This window comes from Lactuca sativa, chromosome 4 (assembly GCF_002870075.4).
Source record: "Lactuca sativa cultivar Salinas chromosome 4, Lsat_Salinas_v11, whole genome shotgun sequence".
Taxonomy (NCBI): Eukaryota; Viridiplantae; Streptophyta; class Magnoliopsida; order Asterales; family Asteraceae; genus Lactuca; species Lactuca sativa.
This window is the reverse complement of record NC_056626.2, coordinates 257,994,861-258,009,042: the sequence shown is the minus strand read 5'-3', so window position 1 is coordinate 258,009,042 and position 14,182 is coordinate 257,994,861.

Genomic DNA, 14,182 nt, shown 5'->3' with positions numbered 1-14,182 from the left:
TATGAAACTTTGTTACAACCACTTGCCTACTTTCATCTAGTGAGAGTCCACCAATCCATTTCATATTAGTCTTGCTTCATAATTGCTCCCACAATTATGACCGACTATGAACCTCTAGAATAATAAGATGATTCATGGATTAAATATGTTAATATAGGACACAACAAGTATTAATGGAATGATCATATCCTAGTATATCAAAACATTATTTAATAGTTGTTGTTATAATATTTCAATATCCAAATACTAAATCCAAATCAAAATCTCATTTCTAGAATAATAAAAATCTTATGGCTTTAGTGTGACCACTCTTACTTAGTTTAAATGGAAAAACATTATTAATGGGTTCGACTAAATTTAATTTGTGTGAATTTTGCGAATACTATATCTCCATATTTGACTTTTACTTTAGGTATGGTTAAATATATTAGAGAATATGATTGGTGTTCTTTGGTGACATAGAGTCCCTTAGCTTTATTAAGTCAACTCTTGAAGTCACAAATATTTCTATGTGATTAGTGAATGGCAGAAATCAACATAGTTTTTCAATGAACTAATTCATCCAATCATATTTGACATCAAATTTAAAAGTTATGTATTGTTATTTTTTAGTAGATTGGGTCATGGTGTCTTGCTTGGACCTCATTCCACCTAAACATACTCTTCATTCCAAAATGAAGTCATAATCTAATTATAACTCATATTTAGTTATATTTATTTAGGAATTAAAAACCTAAATAGCTCTTTACATTAAGATTTTATTGTAAACTAATTATCTTATATACATTCTCTTAGCTCTGCTTCAGTACTCTTAGAATGTTCTCAAAGTCATCTAGTGACTTAACCATGTATTCGATTTTGTATCTCATGATATGACATAAATGATGGATTCATTTTTCAAGAAAATAGAATATAAATTGTTTTATTCTAGCTCAAACCTATGTGCTAGATCCATTTGAGACAAACTAAAAAATGGAGTCATGTGACAATGTCAAGAATCTTCTAAATGATTCTTATATCTTGACCACCTTAAAGATATTGTCATTTCATGCAAAAGAATATTAAAACCTTTAACATTCATCTTTATCTATCTCTTATAGATTTTACATTCCAAGAATGTATCTTGTCATTCCTAAGTCTTTCATTTGAGAAACACTTTCGGAGTCAAGGTGAAAAACACCTTACATAGTCGGAATGTCATTTCAACTGATTTAGCATACCTTAGTTAACACACATGTTCTTTTTCATTTTGATATAAAAGCATACCTTGTATCTTTATATTAAAATGACTATTCCAACCTTGAGATGTTTGCTTTATTTTCATAGGTGGATCTTATGCCTTACACATTTGGTTAGGATAACAAGTATTATTAAAAGCTCCAGACTAAGCTATACAGATATCTTGTAGTAGATGTCTATTATGAAAAGCTTTTTTCTTGAAATCTATAGCCTATATCTTATATTAAGAATATGAAGTTATAGTAAATAATATCCTTTTAGATCTAATCATAGCTACTTATAAAAAGGTCTGATCATAGTCAATGTCATGAGTATGATAAGGAACATAGTCAATGACATGAGTATGAGCAAAAACTTTATATAAAAAGTACTACTAAATGTGTATAATTATCCATGTATTTATATATTCTTCCTAGAAGAATCTCTTACTACTTCTAGCCTTGCTATAGAGAGAAAGATTAATGAATCCCATACTTTATTATTAAACATGGATTACATCTCAATGTTCATGACTATAAGTCATTTTTCAGATTCAAGATGTGGTATAATATTTTGGTAGTTGATGGTTTAACTAAAATCCATCAAGAACTCATCAATGAGAGATTCCATAATTCTCAAGTCATAGATGATTTCAACCATTATTGTGAACAACTTGTGTTTATGAATAGCTATTATTCATCTTTAACAATCTCCGGTGCTAACAATTGTTACATTAGGCTATGGTTCTTGAACTACTTCAACTGCAGTGTGCCTCCTACTTGTTTTGTCATTAGAAGCTTGCTTTCTGCTAACTCAACTTTCGAAGGAATAAATGAACTTATTCTTGGTGGGTTTTTATATAATAATCTAAATGACCTTTTAGAATATTCTACAATTATGTAATTAGTTGGAGTTTGTATTCTAGCTACAATTAATAGTAATTGAAGTATAATCCAAAAAAGTTACAACGATGAGATTTTTACCGATTAGAAAGTAAACTATATCAAGTAAAGTTTACCTTACCCTTGATCATCATGAGGGCTTTAGATGGTACTAGTGGGTTGTATCTTGTGCTTAATCATAGATGTGACATCCCCAAAATCTTGGCCAGAAAAGACCGATTTTCATTTATGCATTTAAAATATTTTCAGAGTAAATCCTTTTGATTTGAAAGAGTTGCGGAATTTGTTCCCAAAAACAAAACATGATAAAACAATGTTTACCAAAGCATTTCATAAAAGAAATGTATTTTCATTATATAATCAAAACTCGGCGTGTCATGTTCCGATACAGACCAATAAGCATAAACGATAACATTACAAGTCATTCAACAAATCTATACATATACAAACTTGTAAACAAAACAACTTGATGGTTCATCCATCTTATGCCCTCGCGCCACTTCCTGTAATACAAATAAAACTGAGTGGGTCAGCCTTGGGAGCCTGGTGAGCATATAGGGTTTTCAACCCACAATAAATAATCATATTTAATTTTCACCAACCAACAATAACCCAATTACCCATTCCCGTTATTCTCACTTTATGTCCCTAAGACAACTAACATAAGGGACCTAGTCTAAGAATATTTCATCGGGGCGACAACACATGCTTCGGGGGTTCCTCAGCAATATAAGTCAAATAAGGCAACCATGAGGGGGATGGAGTACAGCGAATGAACACCCAAGTTCATTAACACCTACAGGTGGCGAACCTGCTAATGTTTCCACCAGACTGTCTAGAAAAGTCTGTGGTCGTCATCTAAACTCCGCTAGATGACTAAATCAAACAACAATGAGGCCTCTCATCTGTTTATTACACACCAACTATCTACCCATGTTCTACCCAACATATTAGTAGATAAAAATATACATTTTTATACATAGATAAAAAAACCTATGTAGCATGCTTTGATCAATACATATTCCACATAACAGAGGAGGCACACACACATAACACGGATTTCATAGAAGGCAAGTCAGATCTATGAGATAAAAGAGAGTGAATATACATTCACACATAAAACACAAAATATACACATAACACGTATTTCGAATAAAATACTTCATAATTATGCGTTAGAAGAAAGTAACCACACACTCACACCTATAAACAACAATATACTTAATACACTCGAACGATAGTCGTATTATTATCGTGTTTATGAAAGGTGGTATACACTCACTAGATCAGAAGATGATCCGACAGCACTACAACTTGCAGAAGTAGAAATCCTCAGCAGACCTGGAAGATCTCTACAAAAATCGAACTTCTCGCGGGAAGAGCTTCGGCTCGGGAACCGCACTTCTCGGGATCTTCGGGATCTCGGGACTTGCTTCGGGGCTCGAGAATAATACCGGGGCTTCAGGGTATTTCTGGCATGCAAATCGATGCAAAACGGGAGAGAGAAGAGAGAAAATAGCAAAAGAACTCGGCTGCCCTTGCATCCTATTTATAGGAGGCTGGAGCCTCGGAGTACGCGGGGCGTACAGTAGTACGCGGGAAATACTGCTCCGAAACGTCATGGCGTTCGTCATCCGAAGAACTCGAGTGTGAGGGTCGTCATGCTTCGCTGTACGCGGGGCATACACGAGTATGCGGGGCGTACTTCGGATCAGATCGGTGACTCCTTCGGATAATGCCGGATTTTCCATTTAAAATTAAACACATATTATTTAATAAACTTCGGAAATTCATATCTCCTTCATACGAACTCCGTTTTCGACGTTCTTTATATCCACGCGAAGGTGAGACTATGCTCTACAACTTTCATTTAGACTCCGTCGGCTAATTTTAACTTTATTTTTATTATTTATTTTTAATAGTCCAGGACAGAAAAACTTCGTTATAAATTCATAACTTCTTCGTTTGACGTCCGATCTCGCCTAACTTTTCATCGCTTCGATACCAACAACGAGACCTTCGATCCTCGTTTAGATTGCTTCGGCTAAAAACCGCTCGATTTCAAATCGAGTATTTCAGGATGCATACCGCTAAGCCGAAACTTCGATAAATCATAACTTCCTCATACGAAGTCAGATTTGGGTGTTCTATATATATTCGGAAACCTCGTTTCAACTACTACAACATTAACCAAAGATATCAAGTTTATTTTACACTTAAATTTTGACGCTTATTTTTGATTCTTAATTAATCAAACCATATATTTAAGCAATTAAGCACAAAACACACAATACTTAAATAACACAATCTTATTATTTCAAAACGGGTTACAGAGATTAACCTAGACTATTACATTGCTAAAAATGGAAAGCCCGGAAACATAAGCGTTACAATTCTCTCTACCTTAGAATGATTCCGTTCCCGGAATCACACATCAACAAACAAATGCGGATAGAAACTCAACATGTCACTCTCCGTCTCCCAGGTGAGATTCGGCCCATTCGTGTGTTTCCATCGAACAAGCACTAACACAACCATTTTGCATCGCAACTTCTTAGTCTTTCGGTCAACAATTGCCTCTGGTTCTTCAATCAACCTTTTGTTCTCATCAATTCTCAATTCAGAAATTGGAATTATATCGGGAACTTCTCCCGTGAACTTCCTCAAATAACACACATGAAAAGTGTTGTGAATTCCATTCAGTTCTTCGGGTAATTCGAGCTTGTAAGCCTGGTTCCCAACCCTCTGAAGAACTTTAAACGGTCCAATAAACCTTGGACTCAACTTTCCCCTTTTACCAAATCTTATAAGTCCCTTCCACAGCGAGACTTTAAGCAAAACCGAATCTCCAATCTCAAAAGTCATTGGTCTTCGCTTTTTGTTAGCATAGCTCTTTTGACGATCCTGAGCTGCTAACATTCTTTCCCTAATTATTTTCAACTTTTCAGCAGTTTGATGAACCATCTCCGGTCCCATAAACTGCTTTTCCCCAGCCTAAAGCCAACAAGACGGTGTACGACACTGCTATCCATACAAAGCTTGATAAGGTGTCATCTTAATGCTCGAGTGAAAACTATTATTATAGGAAAATTCTACCAAAGTTAAATGTTCATCCTAATTACCTAGGAATTCCAAGGTACATGCTCTCAGCATATCTTCAAGTGTTTGTATCGTTCTTTCACTCTGACCATCAGTCTGCGGATGGTAAGTTGTGCTTAAACATAACTTGGTACCCATTTCCTCTTGTAGACTTTTCCAAAACCTTGAGGTGAAACAGCTATCATGATCCGATACAATCGTTAACGGAACACCATGAAGCCTCACAATTTCCTTCACGTAAGAATTCGCAAGCTTTTCCATAGACCATTTCTCCTTGGATGCTATGAAATGCGCACTCTTAGTGAATCGATCAACGACCACCCAAATCATGTCGTGACCATTCTTTGTTCTGGGCAGTTTAGTGACAAAATCCATAGCAATGTCTTCCCACTTACCCATAGGCACAGGAAATGGTTCTCAACTCCCGTACGGTTTCTGATGTTGTGTCTTGACTCTCGCACAAGTCACACACTCGGCCACATACTTTGCAACATCAAGCTTCATCGTCGGCCACCAGTAGTAGGGTCTTAGGTCCCTATACATTTTTGTGCTACCAGGATGAATTGAGTACATGGTTTTGTGAGCTTCTTCCATCAAAAGATCCCTAATTCCTCCTGACTTAGGTACCCAGATACGGTCTTGGAATACCTTCAGTCCATGACCGTTTGTACCAAACACCAACGTTTTACCCAAACGTTCCTCCTTTCAGTCATTTTTCTCAGAAGCTTCCCCTTGAGCTTTCTTTATACTTTCCACAATGGTCGAGACAACTTCAATTCTTAACGCTCTTGGCCTTTTCTTTTCAAGATTGACTTTCCGAATGAGAGCATCAACAACAACATTAGCTTTACCGGGGTGGTAAAGTATCTCGCAGTCGTAGTCTTTAAGTAATTCTAGCCAGCGTCATTGCCTCATATTCAATTCCTTCTGATTAAAGAGATATTGGAGACTCGTATGATCAGTAAAAAGTTTGCGCTTCGTGCCATAGAGGTAATGCCTCCATATTTTCAGAGCGAAAACTACCGCTACCAACTCCAAATCATGAGTCGGGTAACTCTTTTCATGCTCGTTCAGCTGTCGAGACGCATATGCTATCACCTTTTCTCTTTGGGTCAAAACACAACCCAATCCAACCCCAGACGTATCGCTATAAATAGCGAAGTCTTCAACTCCATCGGGTAAAGAAAGTATCGGTGCCTCGCATAGCTTCTTCTTTAACTTCTCGAATGCTTCTTTATGCTTATCACTCCATGCATAAGTAGCTCCTTTGTGGGTCAAAGCTGTCAATGGAGTAGCGATCGAAGAAAAGCCTTGGATAAACCTTCAGTAATATCCGGCTAATCCTAAAAAGCTTCGGATCTCCGTAGGACTTTTCGGTTGTTCCTACTTCATTACAGCTTCAATCTTTGTCGGATCAACCATTATCCCTTCTTGGTTGACCACGTGACCCAAGAATTGGACTTCACGAATTCAAAAATCACATTTGGAGAACTTCACATACAGCTTCTCCTTCTTCAAGGCTTCTAACACTTCTCGCAAGTGTCTGCCTTGCTCCTCTTGGCTTTTCGAGTAAATCAGAATGTCGTCTATGAACACTATCACGGATTTATCAAGGAACAGATTACAAACCCTATTCATTAAATCCATGAATGCTGCCGGAGCATTGGTTAGTCCAAACGACATAACTAAGAACTTGTAGTGTCCATATCTAGTTCTGAATGCAATCTTCTCTATATCTTGCTCTCTTACTTTTAGCTGATGATATCCTAACCTAAGATCGATCTTCGAGAAATAGCTCGAACCTTGCAATTGATCAAATAGTTCATCAATCCTCGGCAACGGATATCTATTCTTTATTGTTGCCTTGTTCAGCTCTCTGTAATCGATGCACATTCTCATACTTCCATCCTTCTTCTTCACAAATAACACCGGAGCTCCCCAGGGCGATGAACTAGGTCTAATGAAACCTTTGTCCAATAATTCCTGAAGTTGCATCATTAGCTCCTTCATCTCCGTCGGTGCTAATCGATAAGGTGCTTTTGCTATTTGCGTGGTTCCTGGTAACAAGTCTATTCTGAACTCCACTTGTCTATCAGGTGGTAATCCAGGAAGATCTTCGGGAAATACTTCCGGATACTCACACACCACTGGAATACTCTGCATCACCTTCTTTTCCTTCTTAGCATCAATCACGAATGCTAAATATGATGTACGTCCCTTGGTCAAACACTTTCTGGCTTTCATTAGGGAAATGATTCCAGAATTCACTCGCCGTTTGTCCCCGTACACCATAAACGAATCTTTCCTAGGCGGGTTTACCTTAACTATCTTCTTCTTGCATAAAATTTCGACATCATTGGCGCTAAGCCAATCCATTCCCAACACGATGTCAAAACCATTAAGTTCGATAGGCAATAATTCCTCTTGAAACTTATTCCCATTAAGGTCGATTAAGATGTCTTTCATACAATGGCTAATAGGTACAAACTTGCCACTAGCTACTTCGACTAATAAAGAATTATCTAGTCTATCAACAGGCAAAGCTAGTTTCCTACCAAACTCATGCGGAATAAAGGAGTAGTTGGCTCCAGAATCAAACAAAATTTGAGTAGGTAATTCGTTAACAAGAAAGGTACCTGAAGTGACATCAGCTTCATCTATCGCAGCCTCAAGTGTCATCTGGAAGGCTCTCGCCTTCGGCTTTGCTGGAATGCTGGGCCTAGCTGCCAAAGGCCTTGTTCTTCGGACAGTCTTTCAAAATATGCCCCTCTTCACTACAACCAAAACACATCCTTTTGTTGTTCGGACATTCATTGGCAAAATGTCCAACCTTTCCACACTTGTAGCAGGTCACATCCTCGCTACATTTCCGAAAGTGCTTTTTCTTACACTTATCACACCACTTTGCTTCGCCTCCCTTTCCTCCAAACTTTTTCGAATCAGATTTCAAAAATTTGCCTTTCTTACGGGAACCAGATGTTCCCTCAAACTTCCTCTTCTCACCAACCTCAACCTTGACTGTGGTTCTCCCCTTAATCATGCTCTCAACAGACTTGGCAGCCTAGATAGCTGCATTTAGAGTATGTGCCTGACGTACTGGCACCTCATACTCCCATGGGAGTCCCTTCGCATACCGGTCCACCTTTGTCAGCTCGTATGGGACGATACGCAAGGCAAACTCCATCTTATCGGTGAAGTTGTTGGTGTATTGATCAACTGACATGCTTCCTTTCGTCAATGTCAGAAACTTGTTCTCTAGATCCAACAGATTTTGAGCCGAGCAGAACTTGCGCTTGAACTGCACCAAGAACTCTGCCCATGACAATTGTAGTGGCTTATTAGGGCTCAAAGTCTTCCCTAGAGTGTTCCACCAACGAACGGCTCCACCTCGGAACTGACGCACTGCATAGATAGTCTGCAACTTGCGTCTGCAGCCACAAGTCATGAAGGCTAGCTCCATTTCGGAGATCCAATCCATAACTCCAATCGGATCCTCCTTTCCATTGAAGGTCGATGGTTTGCAAGTTAGAAAGTCCTTGTACTTGCATCCCATTCCATCATTCCTTCCATCATGGTTATCTTGCCTAACTATCGGTGGGTTGGCTTGACCAACAGACCCACTGAAGTTTCCACCTTCCGAGTGCCCTTCATTTAATTCAGGCTCTTCCACATGAATTGACAGTTCTTCACGATTCTGTTGAAGCAACCGTCTAGTTTCATCCATCTGATGATCCAACATCGTCTGAATCATCAATTGCACACCAGCCATGGTTATTGGCTCAGGTGCTACTGCTACGACAGGTATTTGCTCAATCACTGGTGGTTGATTCCTGTTTTCGTCAGCATTTCCAACTCCACTTCTTGTTCTCACCATTTTTGATCTATACACCGAATAAGGTGAAATTAGATCCTCAATCATGATAGATATTCAAATCATCCTTATCACTCTGAAACGTTTACATGCTAGTTTTAATATCGTAGACGTACGCTTAGAATCCTACACACATAAAGTTTCTAGATCCGGTTGGCAACAGACCATAGATCCGAACAAATCATATCATATATGGCAACATATAACATTTAGCACATAAAAGCATTTTAGGCAATTTTCCTAAAATAAACTAGTGCTCGTCTCTAAAACATAACAGACACACATCTCAAAACTTCACTTAGCATTCTAAGTTTAAGTCTAGAAATCCTATAAATTCCTAGTTCGCTTAAACTAATGCTCTGATACCAACTGTGACATCCCCAAAAATCTAGGCCAGAAAAGACCGATTTTCATTTATGCTTTTAAAATATTTTCAGAGTAAATCCTTTTGATTTGAAAGAGTTGTGGAATTTGTTCCCAAAAACAAAACATGATAAAACAATGTTTACCAAAACATTTCATAAAAGAAATGAATTTTCATTATATAATCAAAACTCGGGGTGTCATGTTCCAATACAGACCAATAAGCATAAACGATAACATTACAAGTCATTCAACAAATATATACATACACAGACTTGTAAACAAAACAACTTGATGGTTCATCCAACTTATGCCCTCGCGCCACTTCCTGTAATACAAATAAAACTGAGTGGGTCAGGCTTGGGAGCCTGGTGAGCATATTGGGTTTTCAACCCACAATAAATAATCATATTTAATTTTCACCAACCAACAATAACCCAATTACCTATTCCTGTTATTATCACTTTATGTCCCTAAGACAACTAACCTAAGGGATCTAGTCTAAGAATATTTCATCGGGGCGACAACACATGCTTCGGGGGTTCCTCAGCAATATAAGTCAAATAAGGCAACCATGAGGGGGATGGAGTACAGCGAATGAACACCCAAGTTCATTAACACCTACAAGTGGCGAACCTGCTAATGTTTCCACCAGACTGTCTAGAAAAGTCTGTGGTCGTCATCTAAACTCCGCTAGATGACTAAATCAAACAACAACGAGGCCTCTCATCTGTTTATTACACACCAACTATCTACCCATGTTCTACCCAACATATTAGTAGATAAAAATATACATTTTTATACATAGATAAAAAAAACATGTATAGCATGCTTTGATCAATACATATTCTACATAACAGATGAGGCACACACACATAACACGCATTTCATAGAAGACAAGTCAGATCTATGAGATAAAAGAAAGTGAATATACATTCACACATAAAACACAAAATATACACATAACACATATTTCGTATAAAATACTTCACATTTATGCGTTAGAAGAAAGTAACCACACACTCACACCTATACAACAATATACTTAATACACTCGAACCATACTTGTATTATTATCGTGTTTATGAAAGGTAGTATACACTCACTGGATCAGAAGATGATCGGACAGCACTACGATTTGCAGAAGTAGAAATCCTCAGCAGATCTGGAAGATCTCGACAAAAATCGAACTTCTCGCGGCAGAGCTTCGGCTCAGGAACCGCACTTCTCAGGATCTTCGGGATCTCGTGACTTGTTTCGGGGCTCGAGAATAATACCGGGGCTTCGGGGTATTTATGGCACGCAAATCGATGCGAAACGGGAGAGAGAAGAGAGAAAATAGCAAAAGAACTCGACTGCCCTCGCATCCTATTTATAGGAGACTGGAGCCTCGGAGTACGCGGGACGTACTGCTCCTAAATGTCATGGCGTTCATCATCCGAAGAACTCGAGTGCGAGGGTCGTCATGCTTCGCTGTACGCGGGACGTACTTCGGATCAGATCGGTGACTCCTTCGGATAATGCCGGATTTTCCATTTAAAATTAAATACAAATTATTTTATAAACTTCGGAAATTCATATCTCCTTCATACGAACTCCGTTTTCGACGTTCTTTATATCCACGCGAAGGTGAGCCTACGCTCTACAACTTTCGTTTAGACTCTGTCGGCTAATTTTAACTTTTTTTTTATTATTTATTGTTAATAGGCCGGGACAGAAACACTTCGTTATAAATTCATAACTTCTACGTTTGACGTCCGTTCTCGCCTAACTTTTCATCGCTTCGATACCAACAACGAGACCTTCGATCCTTGTTTAGATTGCTTCGGCTAAAAACCGCTCGATCTCAAATCGAGTATTTTAGGTTGCATACCGCTAAGCCGAAACTTCGATAAATCTTAACTTCCTCATACGAAGTCAGATTTGGGCGTTCTATATATATTCGGAAACCTCGTTTCAACTACTACAACATTAACCAAAGATATCAAGTTTATTTTACACTTAAATTTTGACGCTTATTTTTATTCTTAATTAATCAAACCACATAATTAAGCAATTAAGCACAAAACACACAATACTTAAATAATACAATCTTATTATTTCAAAACAGGTTACAAAGGTTAACCTAGACTATTACATTGCTAAAAATGGCAAGCCCGGAAACACAGTCGTTACAATAGGCATTCATTAGAAAGGAAATCTTACACCAAAGTGTATAGTTCCTTAATAATTATTTTCTCTACACTTTAGTGAAAATATTTATAGGAACCATTCATATATAAATAAGATTCACATATGTCAAATAATTTACATTGTTTGCCTTCAAAGATCCCTTTCTTGAAGTTGGAATATGTGGATTTCATTTATACTAAAAAGATAACAATGTCATGGATAACTTTGATCTAAAACAAGTTTAACTCAAAAGTTCTTTCATATAGAACTAAATTTTATTTATAGAATGTTGATATTCACATTGTAATTCTATTAAGAGATCTAGTCTCAGAAATAGAAGTCAATCATTTCAGAATAAAAGTATTATCGTCATAAAAAACGAGCTAGTAAATAATCAATCATTTAAATAAATAACTGAGACATAAATATTTAGACATGTTAATTTTAAAAAATACATTGTTCCAAAACAAACATTGTTTTATACTACAGGCAATTTATGTTCTAAGCATAAATTGTAAACTAAACTTCGACAGTGTTTTTCCAACTTGCTTGTGCTCTGGTAGTTACTCTTCTATAAATATTTGCAATCAAGTTACAAATATTAGATTAACATTTAAGTACCAAGTACTTGAGTGTTACATAAAAAGTATAAGTTCTATCCCATAGATACATGAAGTACTAGTCTCTTCCAGACTTTCTTTCTAGATAAGAGGAGGAGTTGCTCTACCAGCATCCAATTTCTTCACAAAAGAAACAAGATCCATCTATGTGGGCCTTATTGAATTTCTTGGGCTTAAAGGTGTTTAGTCCATAAAACACGGGCCTTTTAGATCACACAATGTGACCCTTTTAGCCTTGCATTATTCCATTGTTTAAACTAGCTTAAAATATCACTGTATTTATTGGAAAATTGCTTGACCTGTTCTATCATCAGATATATGCTTTAATTATCCAAGACATCCTAGAAGTCATGAAAAACTAATCCTAGATTGATGTTAGAAGCATCTTGAGCATCATAGTGATGCCTTTACTAGGTATCATATTTAGGTCTGTTACTAAAAGTAATTTATTTAGGACTAGGACCTTTAAGTGCATATAATTTCACATCTCACACCAGATTGTCACTTAAGACATGAAACAATTCATTGAAGTTGTGTCTATTGAACTTATTGTTTCACTAAGACATTTAAAGAGAATGACATTTCATGTTGATGAGAGTCGATTATATATCAACAAAATTTTTTAACAAAATTCATTTAGTATTTTCAATATTTAATCTTTAATAATTAATATCCTTTCAGTTTCTAAAAACATTAATTATGAATGTCTAGGATCCAAGTTGCAAAAACAGATAAATGGTTATGTATCCTTTATCCCATCTATCTGAATTCAATCCGGTAGATATCAATTATCAATTATATCTTACCATATAATTCCTAGATTTATGAGATCGCTAATAACAAATTTAATTAGATATGTTTGATCTCATCTACGCCTCATAATTCTCTTGCTTAGATATCCTTTATCACAAGAGATTTCCGGTCAAATCATCCAATTTGAAAAACTTGTGTAATCAGCCTATAACTTGGTTATAGAAATCTCGAAAACACCTCGGCCATCAAAAGATAACACCAAGTGGTTACGTATCCTTTATTCCACTAGTGCATACAAGAGACATGCGAGTGCTCTTTTAAAGAGGATTGCACAGATTTGAGGTTTGTAAGGGGTCTTTGATTTTTTTTTTATAATTCTAGTTTAAAAAACATGTTGTATCATGGTTATTTCATGCTTCAATAAACCATGGTATACTTTAAAAAAACTTATTTCATATAAAATCACATTCATTAACAATGTTTTATATATAAAACTCGGTTTTATATAGTTGACACGATCAAAGTTTTAAATTAATAACTAGTATTAAGTTATATCGTTTGAGTGCTTTAGAACATTTGGAAATCTTTTAATAAAACTTCCTTTTATAAAATAAGTTTTGGAGTTTGATAAGTTTACAAATCTGTATTTTAAACTTAAACAGTTTTAATCGCAAAATTTTACCGGTTACTAGTTTTAACGATGAAGCTTGTTTTATTGTAAAACTATTTTAACATCTTATGTGAAAACGTATATTTAATTAAAAGCAAACTCTTTGTGATGTTTATTTATGCTCAAAAGGGACCTTTATCTTGTAAAGTCTTCATGTGCTCCTACTTGCTTCGACACCTTGTAGCAATTTTATAAAAATAATTTTATAAAGTTTGAGAAACTTTAATAAAATCAATTTTATAAACTTTTGATCTTCAAAATGGCCACCATCTTCATTTTTCTTACATTTTTAGAAACAAAAATAAACTATTTCTAAAACGAATCTATTATTTACAAAAATTAACAAATGAAAACTATCTATTTAATTATTACATACCATATGAATAAATAAATAATTACAACCATTTTAAATAAATCAACACAAAGGTCAATGACTACTTTATGCACATCACACATATTTATATACTTAAAACATATAAAACAATTCTTTTTTTCTTCTAAGTCAAATTTTATG